Source organism: Sus scrofa, chromosome 16 (genome assembly GCF_054392235.1).
Source record: "Sus scrofa isolate SSC_HxYL_T2T_F1_AM1 chromosome 16, Sscrofa_HxYL_maternal_Yorkshire_Landrace_v2.0, whole genome shotgun sequence".
In the NCBI taxonomy this organism is placed as follows: Eukaryota; Metazoa; Chordata; class Mammalia; order Artiodactyla; family Suidae; genus Sus; species Sus scrofa.
In genome coordinates, this window is record NC_139398.1 from 71372730 (window position 1) to 71393586 (window position 20857).

The 20857-nt window shown below is 34.3% G+C and overlaps 1 protein-coding gene across 2 annotated transcripts in view; it reads right to left on the reverse strand.

Moving 5' to 3' along the window:
* Positions 1-20857, reverse strand: part of LOC146395649 (uncharacterized) — a 2307895-nt gene that overhangs the window by 2152992 nt on the left and 134046 nt on the right. The window lies entirely within an intron of this gene.

A 20857-nucleotide genomic window follows, 5' to 3' on the forward strand; every position in this document is an offset into this window, starting at 1 on the left:
CCACTGGATAACAACTCACCAGTACACTTGGAAGTATCTCTTTCCGATAATTGTAAGGTTTTAAGATGAGGTCAAGTAAGGAAGATGAGGTAAAAGAAAAAAGGAAAAAGTGACATTTAATTTCAGAGAAATTAAACCATCAGTTGTCACACTCTGTTACAGCAGAATGGTCAACAGAATGTCATGAATGATTAAACACATGAACAAAAATACCGTTGTGATTATCTCTCAATATCCACATCAACAAAGGATAGTTATAACAATGAACAATTTGCCTATGCTTAATACCTGACTATTATTAGTACTTAGATTTTAATGTAATTTTAATATATTGATTGTTAAGAATCCACTTCATCTCGAACAGTGACAGAATTATTTCTGATACAATGATATATGATTAACGAACATTTTTTACATCAACTTGAGAATGACCCATTATCTTCATATTTACTTGATAATTTTTTTAAATATATCATAGAAATTGAGCAAATGTTTACTAGATGCTAGGGACTATTTTAAAGTCTGTGCATTACCTCTCTAATTCTAATATAGAATTGTTTTTACAACATTTCTAATGTAGTTAGTATAACCATAATTTTATAAATGAAGAATATGAGGATTAGAGAATTTAACTTTTTCAAAGTAACCCAGCTCGTTAACTCACTGAGTCAGAATATGAACCCAGGTTCTCCTGAGTACAAATTAAAAATTAAGTACCAAGTTTACCTTGCCATTCATAGGAAGAATCATACTCTATAGTTGTAGAAGTTCCAGTAGCTGAATTATAGAATCTTGGAGAATGACTTATTAGATAAGCTACTCATTTATTCTAAGCTTAATGTTATTTATCTGTAATATGGGTTAATATTAATACCTACAACCTCTTAGAGCTGAGATAAGAATTTAATAATACAATGCACCGAAGTAGTTTAATAGTTTAATTTCTATTATGCATGGCCCTGAGTATGTGTGCATTAAAAGATAACTTTCATTATTATTCTTAGATTTTCATATCTGCATTTATAAAATTGAGTATTTTAGATTTGTGTAGCATAACAGAGCTTTCAAAGAGTTTTCATACATAATGTATCCACACAAATGTTATGTAACTTTTCATGTTTTATTTAACTATGATAGACTAAACAGATTTCAAGGTTTAGAAATGACATAGAAATTTTAGGTGCTACAACTCACCTTTGCTATTGGAAAAAAAATGCAGAATATCCCCCCTGCCCTTTTATTTGCTAGGAAAGCTAGGTTTGAGATTCAGTCCTAAGTTTTACTGCTTAAGTTTTAGTTTCTGTATTACTCACTTGAAATTCTTGGCTTTCCTGCTGTTACTTCTGCGGAATCATCAACCTCTCTGTTTTTGTTCCTTTAACAACTGAGTACATTTCTAAACTGAGGTCGTATGAACTTCCCCTCTCCCTACACCACTCAACAAGAATTCCCCCCAGTTAGAATAAACGGATAACTTCACTTACTTGGGCCATTCCCTTACTTAATTTGAAAAAAAAAAAATCTCTATTTTATCAAAACCAGGAGATATCACCTGATTGTTTCTTGGGGTTAAGATAATGTTCTATGAGTATTCCTTCAATGTCTACAATACTGCTTTGCCTATGGTATAGGTTCTCAACAAATTTCTGCCAAAACTGTTAAACAGAATCTGCATTTATCTACAAGCATGGGAACTAACCTTGTATCATACAGATGATAACCATGTTCCTCAAGTGACGTGAAATTCTTTTGGTCTAAATATTATTTTAAACAGCTTCTTTTGCCTTAAGACTCTGAATAATTTTAGGAAAGTTTTGGAAAACTCAGAGAAATGTAAAAAATCTCCATACAACATCTCTATTTTCTTCCTCCTTCATTCCTGAAAATCAATCACTCCATGCACATCCCTCCAATTCAAGGTTTTGCTTCCTGAAATGTATACATTTGTACTCAGTGCAGAATGTTGGACTGCAGATTTTATTACTGATGTAGAGTTTTATACTGCTCATGTTAATTTTATTTTTTCACTCAATCTTATCTTTGAGATCAGTCATATCAATACAACAGATCTACTTTACTTTGTTACCTAGCATTCACATGACTTAAAGATATCATATTCTGTTTATCTATTCCCCTGGTGATAAGAATAAAATGAATAGTAATCAACAATGCTGAATCAGACATTCTTAGCATGTCTCCTTCACTATATAGGCAAGAATATCTCTAAAATATATATACCTTCAGGCGGGATTGCTAGATAATTGGGTGTGTACATTTTCAACTGTTTTGATATTATATACTCCTTTTGCTCACAACCCATATTCAAATAGTTAGAATATCCTTGCTGTTATCATTTTGAAAGATGTGCAGAATGTGACCCCTTTTTGCCACCTCCTTTGCTGTCATTTGGTTCAGTCTTCCTCTCTTGATAAGTTACGGTGAGGGCCACTAACTGGCTCTGTATCTACCCTTTCCCGTGCAATTTATCCTCTCACTTCCCCACAGCACCATCTGAGATGCTTTGAAATTTAATTCATATGCTTTCACTTTTCTGCTTAAAACCTCAAAGGACCCCATTTCATTCAGAGTAAAAGCCAAAGACCTTACAATGACTTACGAACTGCAACCACAACGCAGTGCTGTTTGTTTCTTTCCTTTCTCTGTTTCTTCCTTGCCCTACTTGGGTAGAAGGAGACTTTCCCTGCATTTCTATCCCCATTCCTGGAAATGGAACTCAGGATTACTTCATCTCACTCAGGAGGGGTAGTATTTTGTAGCCCTGGTTTAATAAGGGTTTGATTTCCCACTGGACCTCCAGCCTGGAGGGGAGGCAGGCACTGTCTTAACTTCCCTTTCCCTGTCCAGGAAGGCAACTAATCCCAGTTTACTTACGTAAGTAGATGCCTTCAGGGAAAAGGCAGTTAAATGGTCCTGTGGTCTGTTTATTTTTCTGATTCCCACTCTCCTTTAAGACTACAGTGTTTTTCCTACCAATCCTGCCAAGGCTTAGGCTCTTAAAGTGCTGCAGTTTTTGTTTGTTTGTATTCACACACTTACTAATACATACAATATTTTTAAGTAGTCATAAATTCTTTGTTTCTATAGAAAAATCAAAGACTGTTTTAAGCCTCTTTTTTTTTTTTTTTTTTTTTTTTTGGTCTTTGTGGCTTTTCTAGGGAGGTTCTCAGGCTAGGGGTCCAATCAGAGCGTAGCTGCCAGCCAACACCACAGCCACAGCAACGCAGGATCCAAGCCGCATCTGCAACCCACTCCACAGCTCATGGCAATGCCAGATCCCCAACCCACTGAGCAAGGCCAGGGATCAAACCTGCAACCTCATGTTTCCTAGTCAGATTGATTAACCACTGAGCCACGACAGGAACTCCTTGAGCCTCCTTTTAAGAGAATGAATCTACAATCAATTGTAGAATGAGATGTCCTGCTTGTTAAATTATTATCCTCTTAATTGTGATTTTAGTGGTTTCCTATCCTTCCAAAGCTAGTCAGAACTGTTAAGTGCAATGGAGTTACTAACTTATTTTTACACAGTATACTCAAATGGAAACTGCAAAATCCTTCCACTATTTGGACTCAGAGTAGGCTGGAACACCTATGGAATCTGCTTGAATTTCCGACAGCCTTGGAAATACCATTAATTTAAGACACAGCATCAAAGTGAAGAAATATATGGTAGCAACATTAAGCTAGCAATACAACAAATGGTGAAAATTGAACTATGCAATTTTTTTATTTTTTAATTTAAATTTAAAGATATAAAAACAGAAGAAGTAAAAACATTCATAGAAACAAAAATGTAAAAACCTCCATAACTCTCTCACTACAAAAATAACTACACAAAATGAGAAAAGTTACGCTGTTTCATTTCTTGCCCTTCCAATCCTATTATCTAGAGGAAACACTTGTTAGAAACTTTGGCATATTTTTGGATTCATTTATGTATGTTTACACATACTTTTTACAAATCTGAGATCACGCTGCATATCTATCTTGCATATTGATTTTTTTCATCTTAAGTGGTTATTATGGTAAATACATAAAGTTAAATAATTCAAAAAACTGTGAAAATAGTGTAGCAGTGTATTTGTATTGCATAATTAGAATAAGATATATGTTTGCCTAAAGAAAAATTAATACCTACAGATGGAATCACAATTTAAAAGCTGCTTTATAACTTCTTTAATATTGTTTTTTTTCTTCTCAGAAATATTTACTATGAAAAGTATGGATGTTACATTTAATTTTCAATTAATAATTCAAGGGCTATATTTATATTTGTGTAATTTTCTACCACAAACAATTTAGCAACATGCATTCATTTAGCTTAAGATTTACATATATCTTAAGGAAAGGTTCCAAAAAATAATATTAATATGTATGAAATGAAAACTGTAATGCTTGACTATAATGTATTCACTGATCATGATGAAATCATCCCCACTTCCCTACCTCAGGAAATAATCAGAAGTGAAAATTTTGAGCTATCCATTGTGACAGCCATGAGCCACTTAAAGCTTTTTGGGCATTTGAATTGGGGCTAACTCAAACTGAGAAGTATTGGAAGAGTAAAATACACACTGGATCACAAAGACTTAGCATGAAGGAAAGAAATAGGAAATAGCTCATTAATAATGTTATTTTGATTATATGTTGAAATTAAAACATTTTGATATATTAGACACATTAAGTATATTGTTAATTTTATGTTTCTTTTCACTTTTGCAGTGTGGCTACTGGAAAAGTAAAACATACATTTGTGTCCCACAGTATATTACTATTGAACAGTACTAGTTTATAGTTCTGTTTTTCTTGTGTTTTCTTTCTTTGTATTAATATACTTTTCATCTTTGGGAAATAAAAATGCAAAGTGAGCAAAGAAAAAGGTGACTCACTGAACAAAATTACAGACCTAGATGCAGCTAAGAACTTTCCAAAGACCTATGGAGCCCACTATCGAGCCCAGGATCGGGAAAGTAGAAGTCTGCAGAGTTGATGGAATAAAGTCTGAATGTTTGTGTCCTCACCAACTCCATATGTTGATATCCTAATCCCCAAAGATGATGGCATTAGGAGGTGGGGCCTCAGTAACCAATATTCTTATTAAAGGGACCCATAGAGCTCCTTTGCTCCTTCCTTCCTGTGAGGACACGGAAAGATGATGCAGGCTATGAACAAGGAAGAGGGTACTTACCAGAATGTGACCATGCCACATGATTTTGAAATTCTTGGCCTCCAGGACTGTGAGAAATGAATTTCTGTTGCTAATAAACTACCCAGACTCTAGTATGTTTTAGAGCAGCCCAAACAGACTACACCAGTCTACAGTCATCAAAAACATAAACTGCGTCCAGGTCACACATAGACTGAATCCACTTTTCTAACTATCTGAGTTCAAAGCCAGCTGTTTACAAATGTGGTACTGGAGTTCTTTCTGAACCAAAGAAAGATTTAAAATACTGTCAATTTCTATTACTACATAACTTACTGTTTCCTAAATATTAAAAAATTAGCAGTCCAAAGAGTTGATATATACAATCTCTTCAGAAAAGAGAATATTCAGTTGGAAATCGAAGTTCTAAGTTCCAGCTAAATCACTGGAAACCTCTTTTGCAAAGATGTTAAAAACATAAAAGATATGTCCATCTTATTAAGAATATGTTAAAATTTAGCTCTGGGTAGAAGCATTATGGCTTAAGGAAAACTAATATATATAATAAATCAAGTTATTTGAATTCTTAGCTCTAACTGGTTAAATGACCTTTTAAATTACCTTTCGGGATCACTACTCCTTAACTGCAACAGTCAAGTTTGTACTAGGACAGCTAAATGCCATAGTTGTATTATAAAGTGTTCTCAACACATTTTTAAAGTCTTAAAGAATTCTTAAAGAAATTCAACTAAGTATATAAATTGTACACAGCAAAGAAGGCAACGGTAATAGTCAGGTCTCCTCATCCAGAAATGTTCCCAGGGAAATTTCAAGGGACTAGCTCTCTTCTGAGAGCTTTTTGTACTGATTTTATCTGAGGGGCAGTACTTTCATTTCAGTCAAATGGGAAAGTTGAGCTTTGAATGAAACTATGCTACTTGCCATTCGTAACAGTAACATGTCTTTGAACGCATTTTATCATTTTAAAATATGATGAAGCTTTAAAATTTTTTTGTCATTATCAAGAACAGTATAAACCCCTCATCTACCTATCCTGCTCTTGTTTGCCCAGTGCTTATTCCAGGTGTCCAGGCCCAGCCTATAGACCTGATGAAGGGACAGAGTTTAGGCAGCAATGTTTGGCATGCCATCCTCCATATTTAGCTCGAGCTGCATGGATCCAGAATAGATATGAATCAAAGGCAAGCAAATAGATTAACCAGTGACATATGTTGGGTCATCATTCAGAAATAAGAACTGAACCTATCAACTTTCTTCTCTTGGGGCTGTGAAGTAAAAAATGGATGAGAATTAATTCATTTCCAGTGAGGGCTATACCTGGAAAACTACAAAGTAAAAATGATCTCTTAGGTGGGATTGAATATATAGATTTGTTAAAAGAGTAAACAAATCAGATGAAAAGAAAGGGGAAGAGTTTATGACAAAATTTAAGCTGTCGTCAATTTTAATTTTACTCACATTTTTTCCTCTCCTACTCTTAGAACCATAACTACTGTAACTAAAGTAGGCTTCACAAATTATGCTGTTCATTAATAATTGCATCACTACAAAATAACCATATACATGGGATTTGATCTTGGTCCTTACCATGAATGAGTTTGTTTGCATTTCTATAAAATGGGGACAATAAAAAGCTGTCATGAGATTCCACTGAGAATCAAATAATGTAAGCAAATAATATTTTCACTGATGAGTCAAAGGTTTTGATGATATACTAATAGTTCTCAACTAGGATCTTGTTTAATACCCTGCTTTTCACTAGAATAAATTCTGCTATTGTCCTTTAACTTAAAAAGGAAGATAATTTCTGAGCCTATGGAATATGTGAAATAATCTATAGAGGCAGATCACACTGTATTTTAAAAGATCATGAATTGCTAAGGAAATCACATGTTGGCTAAAATATTTTTCCCCTTCATTATGACCTGAGAGCTGAACACCTCTAATGCAAATGAATTTTATCTACAACAAAATAGGTGGCATTACACTAAGCAGGATAACAAACCTTTCTGTCATCACTTTCATCAGTTAACTTTTGGGATTATATAATTAAATAATTTGATTATATAAATTAAATAGTTAATTTGTACAAAAAATTCAGCACAGGATAGTCAAATAATTTAACCATAAATATAGCTTATGCTAAACAAAAAGTTATTCAGCAGATTTTTGTAGTTGTAGTATTGGTCAAAATAAACACATTAATAAATTATTTAAATTAAGATTTTGTGGGTGCCCAAAAATAGTTTTTCACTAAAAGAATGGTGTGGTTGAATCATGCTTTCTAAACTAATTATGAACATCACTGAAAATCTATATGAAAGACCACCTGAGGAGTAAGGTATAGTACAAAGACAAACTATGATTCTTGTGGTTGTAATTATATTGACATTATAATGTAGAACAGATAGGGCCTTAAGGATGATGCCATAGTGAATAGTCAAGGGACCAAAGCAGTTTATATACAGTTGTCGATGATAATATCTTAGATGTCCATAAATTCAGAAAAGAAATGATGCCTTTCCTGTATGAAACACAATGGATCCCTTTTTAGTTGGAACAAGAAAGTACTAGGAAAGAGATTGGGAATTGGTGCAGAAAGTCAACTAGCAATGAGATTATTAGTTCTTCACCTTCTCCCAGTTTATGATTGGGCTGGGGATGATTCATAAATATCCTCTTGAGATACCTATTGTGTGAAGTAAAATGAAACTGGACTAAGCATAAAGTTTGGTCAATAAAACAATGTTGTAATTAGAATCACACTTAGATCCGCATTTTATTTCCAAGATGCCAAATAATCCAGAGAGTTGGGAGAAAAGGGGGAAATGAGTTCATCCTTAAATACAGTAGGAGATAATTTTAATAAACTACACTGAATAAAAAAGTAGAGTAACAAGAGAATAATAGTAGTGCCTACTAAAAAAGTATACAATTCCAGAAAAGTTTACATATGGGGAACATTCTCAAACTTCCTAATGGGGCATGCATATTTTGCTTATTCTATGACCATGAAATCAACAAAATAAGACAAATGCATACCTTTTTCATATAACTATATGCTGAATAAGCAGCAATTTGCCAGTCACTTTAAAAATCTGGTTGAACAGACTGGCTCTCTGTCCTTCAAATACTTACAAATAGAGGAAAATAATTATTGACATGCTTTAGCTCCACTGTATCCATCTTTCAAATTGATATCACCTGGGAATAGTCTCTAAGGTAGGGAGAAATATACTTCTTTGAGGTGACATAACACATGTCATTAACAACAGAGCTCAGAGACATCTACTCAATAGAATTAATGTTTGATTTACATTTAAAATAATTTTTGTTACAAAACAAAACAAAAAAAATCACTGAGAATTAAATAACCAAATTCCTGTAATGTGTAATGAAGACATAAATGACCTCAGGAGAAAAAGTAAAGGTAACAATGACATTGGTGATTTAAGGCATTTCTTTTTCCTAAACATCCTTGTCCTCCAACCTTATTATTTAATCATTGCTCTGGCTTTGAGCCCAACCTAAAAAATAATCTTTGAACAGTTCTCTGCAGCTGTGTGAGAGCACCAGGCTGATGGCATGATGTCACTAAGTGTTGAAATTCAAAATCAGATTGTGATTAGTTCAAATTTATTATCTCTGTATATTTAAGGGTCCATTCTTTCTCATTTTAAAAGAATATCCAGCTGGATAATTTTGTATTCTGAATGTTAAACAAATAAACAAATTTATACTTCTAAAAGTAGTAAAGTTTTAGATTGTGTTGTTGAAATAATACTTTTATTCTCCAGTTACTTGGCAATTTTAAAGAGAAAGGAATAACTAGTTTTCCTTTTGGAAAGTCCTTAAAAGATACTTATGGAAATTAAGGTGAGCATTCAATATTAGATTTGAAGCTTACATAAAAATTCTTGAACTCTTTGATCACTTAAAATAAGAGTGACTCTTGGGAGTTCCCATCGTGGCTCAGTGGTTAACGAATCCGACTAGGAACCATGAGGTTGCGGGTTCGATCCCTGGCCTTGCTTGGTGGGTTAAGGATCTGGCGTTGCCTTGAGCTGTGGTGTAGGTTGCAGATGCTGCTTGGATCCCACGTTGCTGTGCCTATGGCTATAGCTCTGATTTGACCCCTAGCCTGGGAACCTCCATATGCTCCAGGAGCAGCCCAGGAAATAGCAGAAAGACTAAAAAAAAATGAATAAAAAAAATAAGACTGACTCTAAGAGTTAGCCAGAGTCCTTGTCTAGACTATTTAACTTGAATAAATGTGCTGTTAGTAACAAACTTTTTAACTCTTAGGCTGGAATGTTAATGTATTAATTTTCCTTACAGCATATTTGCATTTGTTCAGCTCACCTGCATAATGAAGAATGGTGGTAGCTTTACACATATATATTTTTTAACATGGGAAAATTAATATTCCTTTACATCACATCTGACTTCTCAAATGAATTACTTTAGCACTTTGAAAAATTTGGAAAACACATCTTTGTAGTTCACTATATTAGCATGTCTTTTTGATATTCTTTATTTTTATTTTTTGACAATAATGAAATTACTCAATGTCATTTCAAGTTCATTCTATTCCATACACACATGTGTACAGAGCTGGGGTAATTCACTCACTCAGCTCAACAAATCCTTTGTTGCAGATGGTAAATGTGCAGATTTCTCCCTCAAGCAAAGAAATGCTTTCATAAAATAATTGCATATTCTGCTCATTTTTTCTCTTCTCTGATGCTTTTGTATTATTATTACACCCTGTCATATTAGTAATTAGCATGCAGCCCCTTTAGCGACCCAAAGCATGTAATAACTCTAAATGGAAAAGGAAAGGAAATAAATAACATAACAGGAATAACTGCAAGAGCAAATACAGCATTGGGTTGGTATATTTCTTTTGATAAAGGGGCTGAGTTGCAATTGCTCCCTGGAGAGTATGCTGGAACATAGAACTGGTGACTGTGTGCAAACTCTGCAACCTAAAAAATAAATATTGGAATAAAGCTTTGAATTAACATCCTTGGTCATAATCTGAAGGAAGAAACTGGTTGAGGAAGAAGGGTACCTTATAATAAATCCTCTGATAAGGAGGACCTTAAGTGGGCCCTGAGGACTGATGAGCCTAAAGCAGAGCATTCCTTGACTAGTACAGTCATACTGAGATTCTGTCCACTGGAAACGGGATTACTTTGAGAGTTGACTAACACACATCCAAATGTGGGAGAAAATTTAGTCTGTTTGGAGATCTTTTCCAAAGGAAAATAACTCAATAAAAAGTAATCAAGATAGAATTGTTCTGTGAAATTCCTGTATTAAATCTGTGAACAGGACTGGCTTCTTAATATGTAGAGTTCCAGCATGAAATGCAAATACAGGGCTGCTTGTACAAAATTATTAAGATTTTCAAAATGGTGACAGCAGAAGCTTAAGCTGAATGAAAGTACTTTTAAGGCAGGCTCCACTGGTCTGGTGTGAAGATGCTCTTTTTTTTAATTTTAATTTTAATTAATTTATTTATTTTGCTTTTCAGGGCTTGGCATATGGAAGTTCCCAGGCTAGGGGTCAAATCAGAGCTACAGCTGCCAGCCTACGCCACAGCTGCAGCAATGCGGGATCCCAGCCATGTCTGCAATCTACACTACAGCTCAAGGCAATGCTGATTCCTTAAAACTCTCTGAGCGAGGCCAGGTGTAGAATCCTAAACGGATTGGTTTCCGTTGTTCCACAATGGGAACTCCCTAAAGATGCTCTTAAAGTTTGAGCCAGGACAGTAAAGAATTTGCACCTAGATATTTCTGTTTCTTTTATTTATTATCCTTACTGATATTTTACCTAAATTTGGTGTGGTAACGTAAGAGAGAGCTACTGCTGTTTAGCTAGCACTTTTTTTTTTTTTAAGAAATATCCATTCACAATATATGTAAGTTAAATTATTATGCTGTACACCTGAAACAGTGCTCTGATCAGCTACATTGCAATAAAACGGAAAAAAATACCCTAATAAAGTTTTCAAAAAGTTGAATTATTCTTTCCTATTTAACTAATATTATCTAAAAATAACTACCTGCTAATACTGTGTTAGGCACCAAAATACAGCAACTACCTTAGCACAGCTGTCTGAATTGAGAAAATTTCAGAAAAGAAGTGTCTTTCCCTGGATTCCATACCTATTTCATATTACCAGTGGCACTGGTGTTAACCATTATGATTACCAAAAACCATGCTGTAGCTAAAATTATGATATGATACTGATCATCAACACAGAGCAAATAACCACATTCCTTCAATTCTTAACAAAACACCTATTGTAAAACATAAAGCATAGACTGAATAACAGCTTTTTGATGGAGAGAAAAATAGTATACCATCATATTATACATATATGTAAATTTTAAGATACAGTCTGATTTCCAAAATACTAAAATATTTTATATGTATGTTAATACTGTTAGTATATGGATTAATTTATCGACATTATATTCTCAGCACTAAAGTGTGATCTCTTATTTTTTCACTTAAGAGAAAGGATGCATATATATAATTTCCTTTATATAATGTAGAATACATTAATAAAATTATTGTAACTGTGAAGACAGAAATTATTCACCCCTTCATGCATTCATTCCACAAATATTTAATGGGCACTTTATATATATATCGCCAGGCACTATTTTAGTCATTGAGATTAAAAAATTCCCTATCCTCATAGAATGTTTTTAGTAATCAAATAGAATAATTAAATATAAACTAAACAAGATAATGATAAACACTATAGAGAAATTTTTTTAAAGGTATATTTGGAATTCTGAAATGTGTATCTTAAAATAGGTGTTCAAAGATTATTTAATTTAGAATCCTTCCTTTGATATTCTAATATAAAGGATGATTCATTTGTAGTAGGACCTAATAGAACATAATCATGATTTTTTGTTTGATTAGTGGCTACTATGGGTCTTTCATTTTGCAGGTATTTTGAAAAAAAAAAAAACTAATGGCTCTCATTAAAAGTGTAGATTATCTGATTTGAGAATAAACAGCAATACATCTGAAGATATCATTGAATATTTCATTAAATGCTAAACTGTATGACTGAGACATAACTATGGACCATGTTCAGAGAATATACACAATTCACAGCAGATCATGGTAGGTCCATTTCTTCCTAAAGTTAGAGAGATGTTATAATTAGGGGTGTGTGTATGTGTTTCACCTAGTAAATATTAAGAATCTTCAGGGATTGTTTACCTTTTATCCCCAACACCTTGTCTGGGATACAGTAATATATAAAATAATCAATAAAGGGTAAGAGAATGAAGGAATGATGCCTTCATTCCTTCAAGTCATCCCTCCTGGGGGCAGGGGGAAAGCTTTTATAAGGAGGTGACTTTTTTTTTTTTTTTCTTTTTAAGGCTGCACCCATGACATATGGAAGTTCCCAGGCTAGGGGTCAAATCACAGATGCACCTGCCAGCCTACATCACAGCCACAGCAACATCAGATCCAAGCTGTGTCTGTGACCCACACCACAGCTCACAGCGATGCTGGATCCTTAACCCACTGAGTCAGGCCAGGGATCAAACCCACATCTTCATGGATCCTAGTTGGGTTCATTTCTGCTGTACCATGACGGGAACTCCAGAAAATGATTCTGATTCTTAAACAGATTATAATTAATTCTGACAATGTTCCTCCTTCTATAAAACTCTGTTCATCTATTGACAAATCTATAACTACCTTCTTTTTGATTACTGAATATATTATTCAAAATCTTCTTTACTGGAAGGATTTTTTTTCTTTAAGTCTTTGCTAGAGATTGTATTATTTCTTGTAAAAGTGTACTGTAATGAATATATTATAAGGGGACAGGTCTGAAATTTAACCTTAAAGGAAAATAACTTCTAAGAAAGAGTACTAAGTTGTTCCACATTTCAAGATGATTTCATAAGCAGGACAGTGGAGAGTAATCGCTCTAATATCCATAGCTCAAGGTCGCAAGTGTAGTCTAATTTCATTTTGTTTTACTGACTTGTTCTCAAAAACTACTTTAATTTCAATTATACTGAATCTCCACATTTGGATACTATGATCTAATTATCTGTATCTTAGCTGACTGTGTTGAACCAGACACAGATTATTCTTTTACCCCGCATAACTCCAAGTTCTAATTAAAATTTAGCCACACTAATAAGATATCATAGTCACAATAGTTCACATTCTCACAATTCTATATTTAAAACTCAGGTAGAGTAGAAAATACTATTTCAATGAGAGAAATCTCTATGACTTTTCCTGACATGGTAGGTCAGATTTTTTGGTATTATGTGGATGAATAATGTTACCTTTGAAATACTGAAATGATTTAAATGATTCATGGTTCCTAATTTCCACACAGCAGCTTTTAAAAAGATTTCATAATAAAATATATTTTATAACAATAGGCTTATTCATTAAATGGTATTTGCATGATTAAATAGGCACATGATGATAAATGGAGTAGATGGCATTCTCATGAAGGAAAGCTAGCTAACTATAAGATAAGACATACTGTTTTCTGTTTGAAATAATTTTGTGGTTACACCCTCCTGAGTTAATACATGACAGGTTCTTTTTTAGTTCATTCATACTCTTGACCACCTACTTTCTAGGCTGTAGGAATGTGGCCATTAACAAGATAGTTTAAAAAAAAATGCCTTTCAAGAGCTTAATTCTAGTGGTAGAGACCAATAATATATACATAAATACATACATTATTAAAATTCCAAAAACTGATACGTACCTGGAAGAGGAACAGGATAGAAGGACAGGAGTAATAAAAGGGATGGCGGTGGTGGCTAGTCTAAGGGCTGTGGTCAAGAAGCTATTTCAACAGAGATGATGTTTTGGTAGAAACCCAGACTTTGGAAGGTATTTGAAGATCTGAGAAAAAGCCTTCTGGGAAAAGGAACACATACAAAGATCTGAGGTCAGGAATGAACTTGGTGTGTTTGAAAAGCAAGAAGATCAAGGGGACTGGAACCTAGTATCCTAGGAAAAAAGTTCAGGAGAGTGGATCAGAGGGGAAGGCAGGGATTCACTTAACAAGTAGGCTGTGGTGAGGAATCTGTTTTTTTCCCCAAGTGTGAGAGCGAGCTATGGAGGAGTGTTGAGTAGAACCGTGATGTGGTTTCATCTATACTTTTAAAAAGAGCACCTTCATTTTTGCAGGGTAAGTTTCAAAGAAGGGAAACAAGACTGTTGCCAGACCATAGGTAAGGGATAAAATGTCATGCACTATGGTGCTTGTGATGCTAACAGTCCAGCTGGTAAGATACATTGTATTACTATGCTGTTCAGAAATCCCAGTGTTTTGTTTAAGTACTTGAAGGAGAGAGAGATAAATCTGTTTGCTAATACTGGTTACTTCCAAAGAAACTCACTTAAATACTATGAATGGAAAGAAACAATAACATTTCAAGGTTAACCACTAGTCTCCATTAGACAGTTGTAAGATTCACAATTATCTGAGCATGGTCTTCACATTAAGCATTAGAAAGGAAAAAAAAAATGTCCCAGAAGGAATATTTTGAATGGCGCTCATTTATTTCTGTTGTCTGAGGAAAAAGTAGATAGACTGTATAAATAGATAAGTATAGATTAAAAGCTCCTAGACATATCATTAAAAAAGAGAAAAGTTGCAATCACTGCCCTACTGACTATGTATTTATGGATTCTCTTAACAGCAGCTCTGTGCAATAACTATGATATAAAAATGATAGCTACATTTTCGAGTATCAATTACTAGATATCCTGTTAGGTGATTTGCTTTATCTCATTTACTTCTCTCTGCAATTTCTGATGTGGACATTATTATTATTATGCATGTTTTTGAAGCTGAGGACATTCAGGCACAGAATGTTAAGGCTGTTAAGAAACTCCCCACTCAGCTCACAGAACTAGTCTGGTAAAAGTGGGAATCAAGCCTTAGATATTTTTGCTCTTAATCACTGAGCACTACTAATGATTAATTCAATAAAAAACACACCAATCCAGTTTCTCTTGGAGAGTTAAAAATAATGAGCTGATGACGACTTCTCCTGTTCCATTGGTTGTTTTGAAACATAGACACTGAGCCTGTTGGGTAGCAGCATGCAGCCATGAGACAGCTTACAAAAGAAATATGTCCAGCTGCAGGACGTTATACTGGCCATTTTAAGATCAGCGAGCCAATACAACCACCAAGGACATAAATACACCAAGTGACAGCATAATTAATTCTCTGTAAACAATCAATGAGGAATAGTAATGTTCCTAGGGAAATGGAATATAGTAGAACGAGCCTGAATTTTTCCCTGAGTGCAGATGTCGAGTTGCCATTCGATGAAACCTCCCTGGAGAAGACTGTAAGAAACACAGGAAGCTGCTCAAGGACAGCGAGGGTTGTAAATTGTGGGCTATAAAAATAATAATATAAATATTGTGCCAACATTTATAATTTATTTGTTGGACTCACAGGTGAGAAATAGAGGTTAGCTGGCAGGTTTAATTTGAACTAGTGCTGGCAAACCCAGGCTGCTCACTAAATCACTGCTTTCTGTGTTTTATTTAGCTTAAAAACATATAATAAAGCTCAAACAAAGCTATTTGCCTTAGACAAATGGAGCTGTGGACACAGATTTTTGTAATGTTCCAATATAAAGTAATCAGAGTGCTAGCTTTCCTTGACCTGTAGTTGGGGAACTTTATGTACTTATAAGGGTGTTTTTGGCACTTAACTTGGATGAAGACATAAAAGCAGAACAAACCTATTTTTAAACCAGGCAAAACTGCACTGGTCTTTGTTAGTTGGTTTTTTGTTTTTGTTTTACCTGACACCATTGCAAAGTCAAAATCGCTAACTGAGGAAGGACCTGTGGCAAGGAGGGGTCATGAAAAGAACATAAATCTCAAAAGACCTTTTACCTCATTTCAGCAGTGCCTTAAACTCTAGTGCTCTTGGGCAAGTCACATAGTCACCCAAGGGCCTGCAGATAGCTCAAACAGTCCTTGTTACTTCAAATTCAGGAATAAAAGGTGAAATGTATGTATGAGAAGGGCAGTACTGCTTTGTGTTTACTGGTGCCCTCCAGTTCCTAGCTATGTGGCATGAGTAAACTCTCTAGACTATGTACCTTACTTTCTCCGTCTTGTCAAGGAGGATAAAAAGACTTCCCTTTGAGATTTTTTTTGAAGGTTAATGAAAATATTGTGCTGCATGTCAAGTTTTGAGTACTATGCCTTAGTACAGTTGGCATTTTACTGTAGATCATAAAAAGTCTTAAATCTTCAGTAAACATTTATTAAAGAAATAAGTATGATCAGAGGTTCTATCGGATCTTTATTAGTTTTCTGTTTAGAACAGTTTGGTACAGATTGCAGATTTATACAAACTGATGAAATAATCAGTAAGGAACACAAAGATAAATCTACTATTTCCATCAGACAAGCACACACAGAAATATTTGAGACTCACCCCATGAGATGCACAGGCTATTGTTACACTCCATGAACAAAGGCACAGCATAGTAGAAGAATAAGCACTTTGGAGAACTCCCAGATTTGATGGATGGTTAAATGAATGGATGTATTAGTGAATAGAGAAGGCAGGGTTAGAGAGGCAGAAGAGGTAAGGAATAAGGTTTAACTATCATTGCAAAGTAATAAAACTTCCTTAGAATGCTGTGTTAAATAAAGCGGAGTTTAGTTTTCACTTTTGGAGGAGAAATCCAGGAAGACTGAATGAAAAATAAATGATACCAAGGAAACATATTTCCCTTTGAACTATCATTAATCATCTCTTGGGAGTTCCCGATGTGGCTCAGCGGTGAGGGAACCAACTAGTAACCATGAGGATGCGGGTTTGATCAGGATCCAGTGGTGCTTTGAGCTATAGTATAGATTACAGATACAGCTGGATCTGGCATTTCTATGGCGGTGGCATAGGCCGGCAGCTGCTGCTCCAATTCAACCCCTAGCCTGGAAACTTCCATATGATTCAGGGGCAGCCCTAAAAGAGACAGAAAAAAAAAAAAAATCATCTCTTTACTGTTTCAGTCCTGAGTCATTTTAGTCTCTCACCTCTCACTTAGAATGTTTATTTATGTCTCCTAGATTCTAGATACAAAGCGCATGAAAGGCAGACCACCTTGCCCTGATAAAATGATCAAAGGCACCCTTTGGGGAATATTATCCTGTAAGATCTGTCAGGTAAAGTAAACAGACTGGAAGGAAAAGGAAAACACTCAAGGAAACAAATTCATTAGCTCAATGGTTAAATGGCAAAGGCCTCAGCAAGTGCGATGACCCCACAGGAAATAATATGAAACAGATGGTGTGGGGTGTGACAAGGGGTAGCTAAATACTGCAAAGTAGAAACAGGCTTCTTCATTTCCTTTCACAGTTAATTGAAAAGCATGTGATAAACCTGAAGTATAGATCGAGTGTTTCAACATCTGTAATGTGATTACAGCTATATTTTTACTGGGAGATGGTGGTAAGATTGTTGAATTTCTAAAAGAAAATCTTCAAAGTTAAAAAACCTAAAACATTTCTTCAAGTTTTAATATACCAGAAGGTTTTCAATAATTAAATAACAACATATGTCTATGTGGGAGAAAAAAATTGGTCATGAGTATTCTAATAGCACAACTTGTAATTTTAGAAAATTAGTCCCGTTGAAATAACACATTTCTTTTTCTCATATTTTGAAATAAAAATTAATTTCAAATATTTGAAACAGGGTCTTCCCTTATCAAATGACTGTAAGTTCTATGTGCGTTTCAGAATGCAATATATTCTATGCCATATATTTTAGGAAACCTATGTATTGATCCTAGATTTTCTCTACCTCATGAACAGAGAATTCTGCTAGCAAATAATAGAACATTAAAGAAGTAACAACAATGTCCGCATTTATCCAACCCTGTAATCTCCACTGTGGATATACCAGATTTGTTTGTATTTTAAAAATCTCATTATAAGGTTTTGAAAACAGGAAATTGCTTTGACTATGAAAGATCAATGTGCTCTTGACTTTAGCATTCTCAACAATGGTTCATCTGAGCTTATGTGGTAATGGAAATCAGGGGAATATGAGAATGAGCTTGGGTTCTTCAACAAGCTTTGAAAAAGAAAGTCACTCCACAGAAAAACCACAATAATTATGAATTCTTAAACTTAACGATGCTTATCCAATTACATCATTCAATTGCCCAACGAAGCAAAACTCTCAGGTTCATACATACTTTGATTGTAAAATTATCTTTTTGAAGAGGAGAGGGCAAAGGAGGAGTGCTTATAATATCAAGCTTAATAGACTGAATTTAGAGAAAATTGTAGTATATCATGTCTTATAATTAGAAATGTAAAAAACCTCCTTGAGATTTGGCCCAAAATATAAGCCAAACCATTTGAAACTAGAAATGATTCCAGAAAAACAAGCCTAGCATTTTTCATTTTATTTCATCTTGATGAGAAAGAGCATGAGATGAATTAGGTAAAGTTTTGCTTCTCATTGAATAGAGCCACAATGATGTTGCCAAGTTTGGTACAGAATTTTCTCTTCTGCCTAAACCATTCCCTGTTATGTGTGTCCCAACACTAGCATCAGATTACTATCCTTAACCCTTTTTCTCCCTCTTCAGAAAATTTAACCTATTTCTAGTTCCAGTGCTAAACCCTAAAATACTATTTCCAGGTGTTTTTCACTGTTTTCCCTGTTTTCTGTTTCTTAACTACCTAGTTGTTCCATAGTCAACTCAAATTTCATATATTTAAAACCTAAGAAAGGATCTACCTACCCCTTCATATGGATTCTCTTGTGTTTCTTAGGTTAATTTCAAGTGCAATTTTTCATTAAGCCTAAATTCAGTGAAACTCTTCTAATTATTCATCTACAAATGATCCCCAAATGAAATTTCTTCAGAAATCCTTCTCTGAGTTCAGAAAATCCCCTCTCATGCAGGCTTTCAATGACTTTCAGTAAAATTACAGGAATTTCTAAATGCTTAGTTGCCTTGGCTCCACTCCTTTTCTGCCAGCTCAGTCTTGCCAATCCTGCACGTTATTCCATCAGTCACTCACTTCTTGAAATCCTTCAGTGATTCTTTTTGCAATAGGGATAAAGTGGCAAGCTCTTAGTATGATTACAAGGTTCTTCATGAACTAGCCATAATTTTAAGCTCCCCAAACTCCCAGGTCCTCCTCCTTCAAACCTGTTTATCATTTCACAGAAAAGGTTTTGTTTATGTAATTAAATTGTGAACACATGAAGACAGTTATTGGCTCCATATACTGAATCTAATTTAATATTTTTTCTTCTATTACACAAAACACATTAAAGGAGTATTAACATAAGCACAAAGTAATAAAAATTGTATAAATATCTGAGTTGTGTCTATGACCTACACCACAGCTTGTGGCACATATTTTAACCCACTGAGCAATTCCAGGAATTGAACCTATATCCTCATGGATATCAGTCAGGTTCTTAACCCACTGAGACACAGTGGAAATTCCCCAAACCCATTTTTTTTTATATAATCTCTTCTTGGTATTTTCTATGACCAAGAACATTTTTTAAAAGATAGCTTCAATTAGAAAATGGGTAACAATAATTTTGTTCAGATGACTGTTAATATACATACATTTTATAGTAGGATTTTACTCTAGGATTCCCTTTTTGCAGTTCATATCCTATTGAATTCTTATTCACATCCTGAAGGACCCACTTCTCTTGTCTACATATCCAGTGTAAAAATTTCCTTGACTTGCTTGGGAATTTAAGTTGGAAATTTCAACATCTCTTTCTTAATAACTGATAGAAAAGTAGACAGATATCAATAAGTATATGAAAGACTTAACTCTATCAACCCTGTTTTCCCAATGTCATTTATAAAACATTCCACCTCACCACAGCAGAATACACTTTCAAGTGTGAGAACCCTACTGACCAGGATTGACTGTATTCTGGATCATAAAACATTTAAAAAGATCAAAATCATAGAAAATATGTTTTCTGACTACAGTGAATTTAAATTGGAATAAAAAGATATTTTGAAAGTCTCAAAAATATTTGGAAATTAAATAATACTTTCTAAATAACTAATGGGCCAAATAAGAAATCAAAAGGAAAATTAAGAAATGTTTTAGAATAAACTAAACATAAAATATCAGAATTTGTAGCATGCAGTAAAAGCAGCACACAGAGGGAAATGCATAGCATTCAACTTATATTTAATGGGGCTCAGATGAAAGGCCTCAGTTAATGATTTAAGTTTCTAACTTTAAAACTTAAGACAAAAGGGCAAATTAAATCCAGGCAAAAGATCAATGTAAGCCCAGTAAGCAAAAGGAGGGAAATAATAAATATAATAGCAGAAATCAGTGAAATAGAAAACAGTAAGCTCAACTGAGAAAAATCAATAAAATCAAAAGCTTGTTCATTAAAACAAAGTAGATAAACGAATAGTGTGATTGTTAAGGAAAAGAGTGAGAAAGCATAAATTCCCAGTATTAGGAATAAAAGAGGCAGGGAGGAACAAAGAATAACTGTATTAAAAGGGTTGATGGGGGAATATGAACAGCTTTAAACCAATGGGTATAACAACTGTAGATAAAATGGACAAATTCTTTGCAAGCATAAAC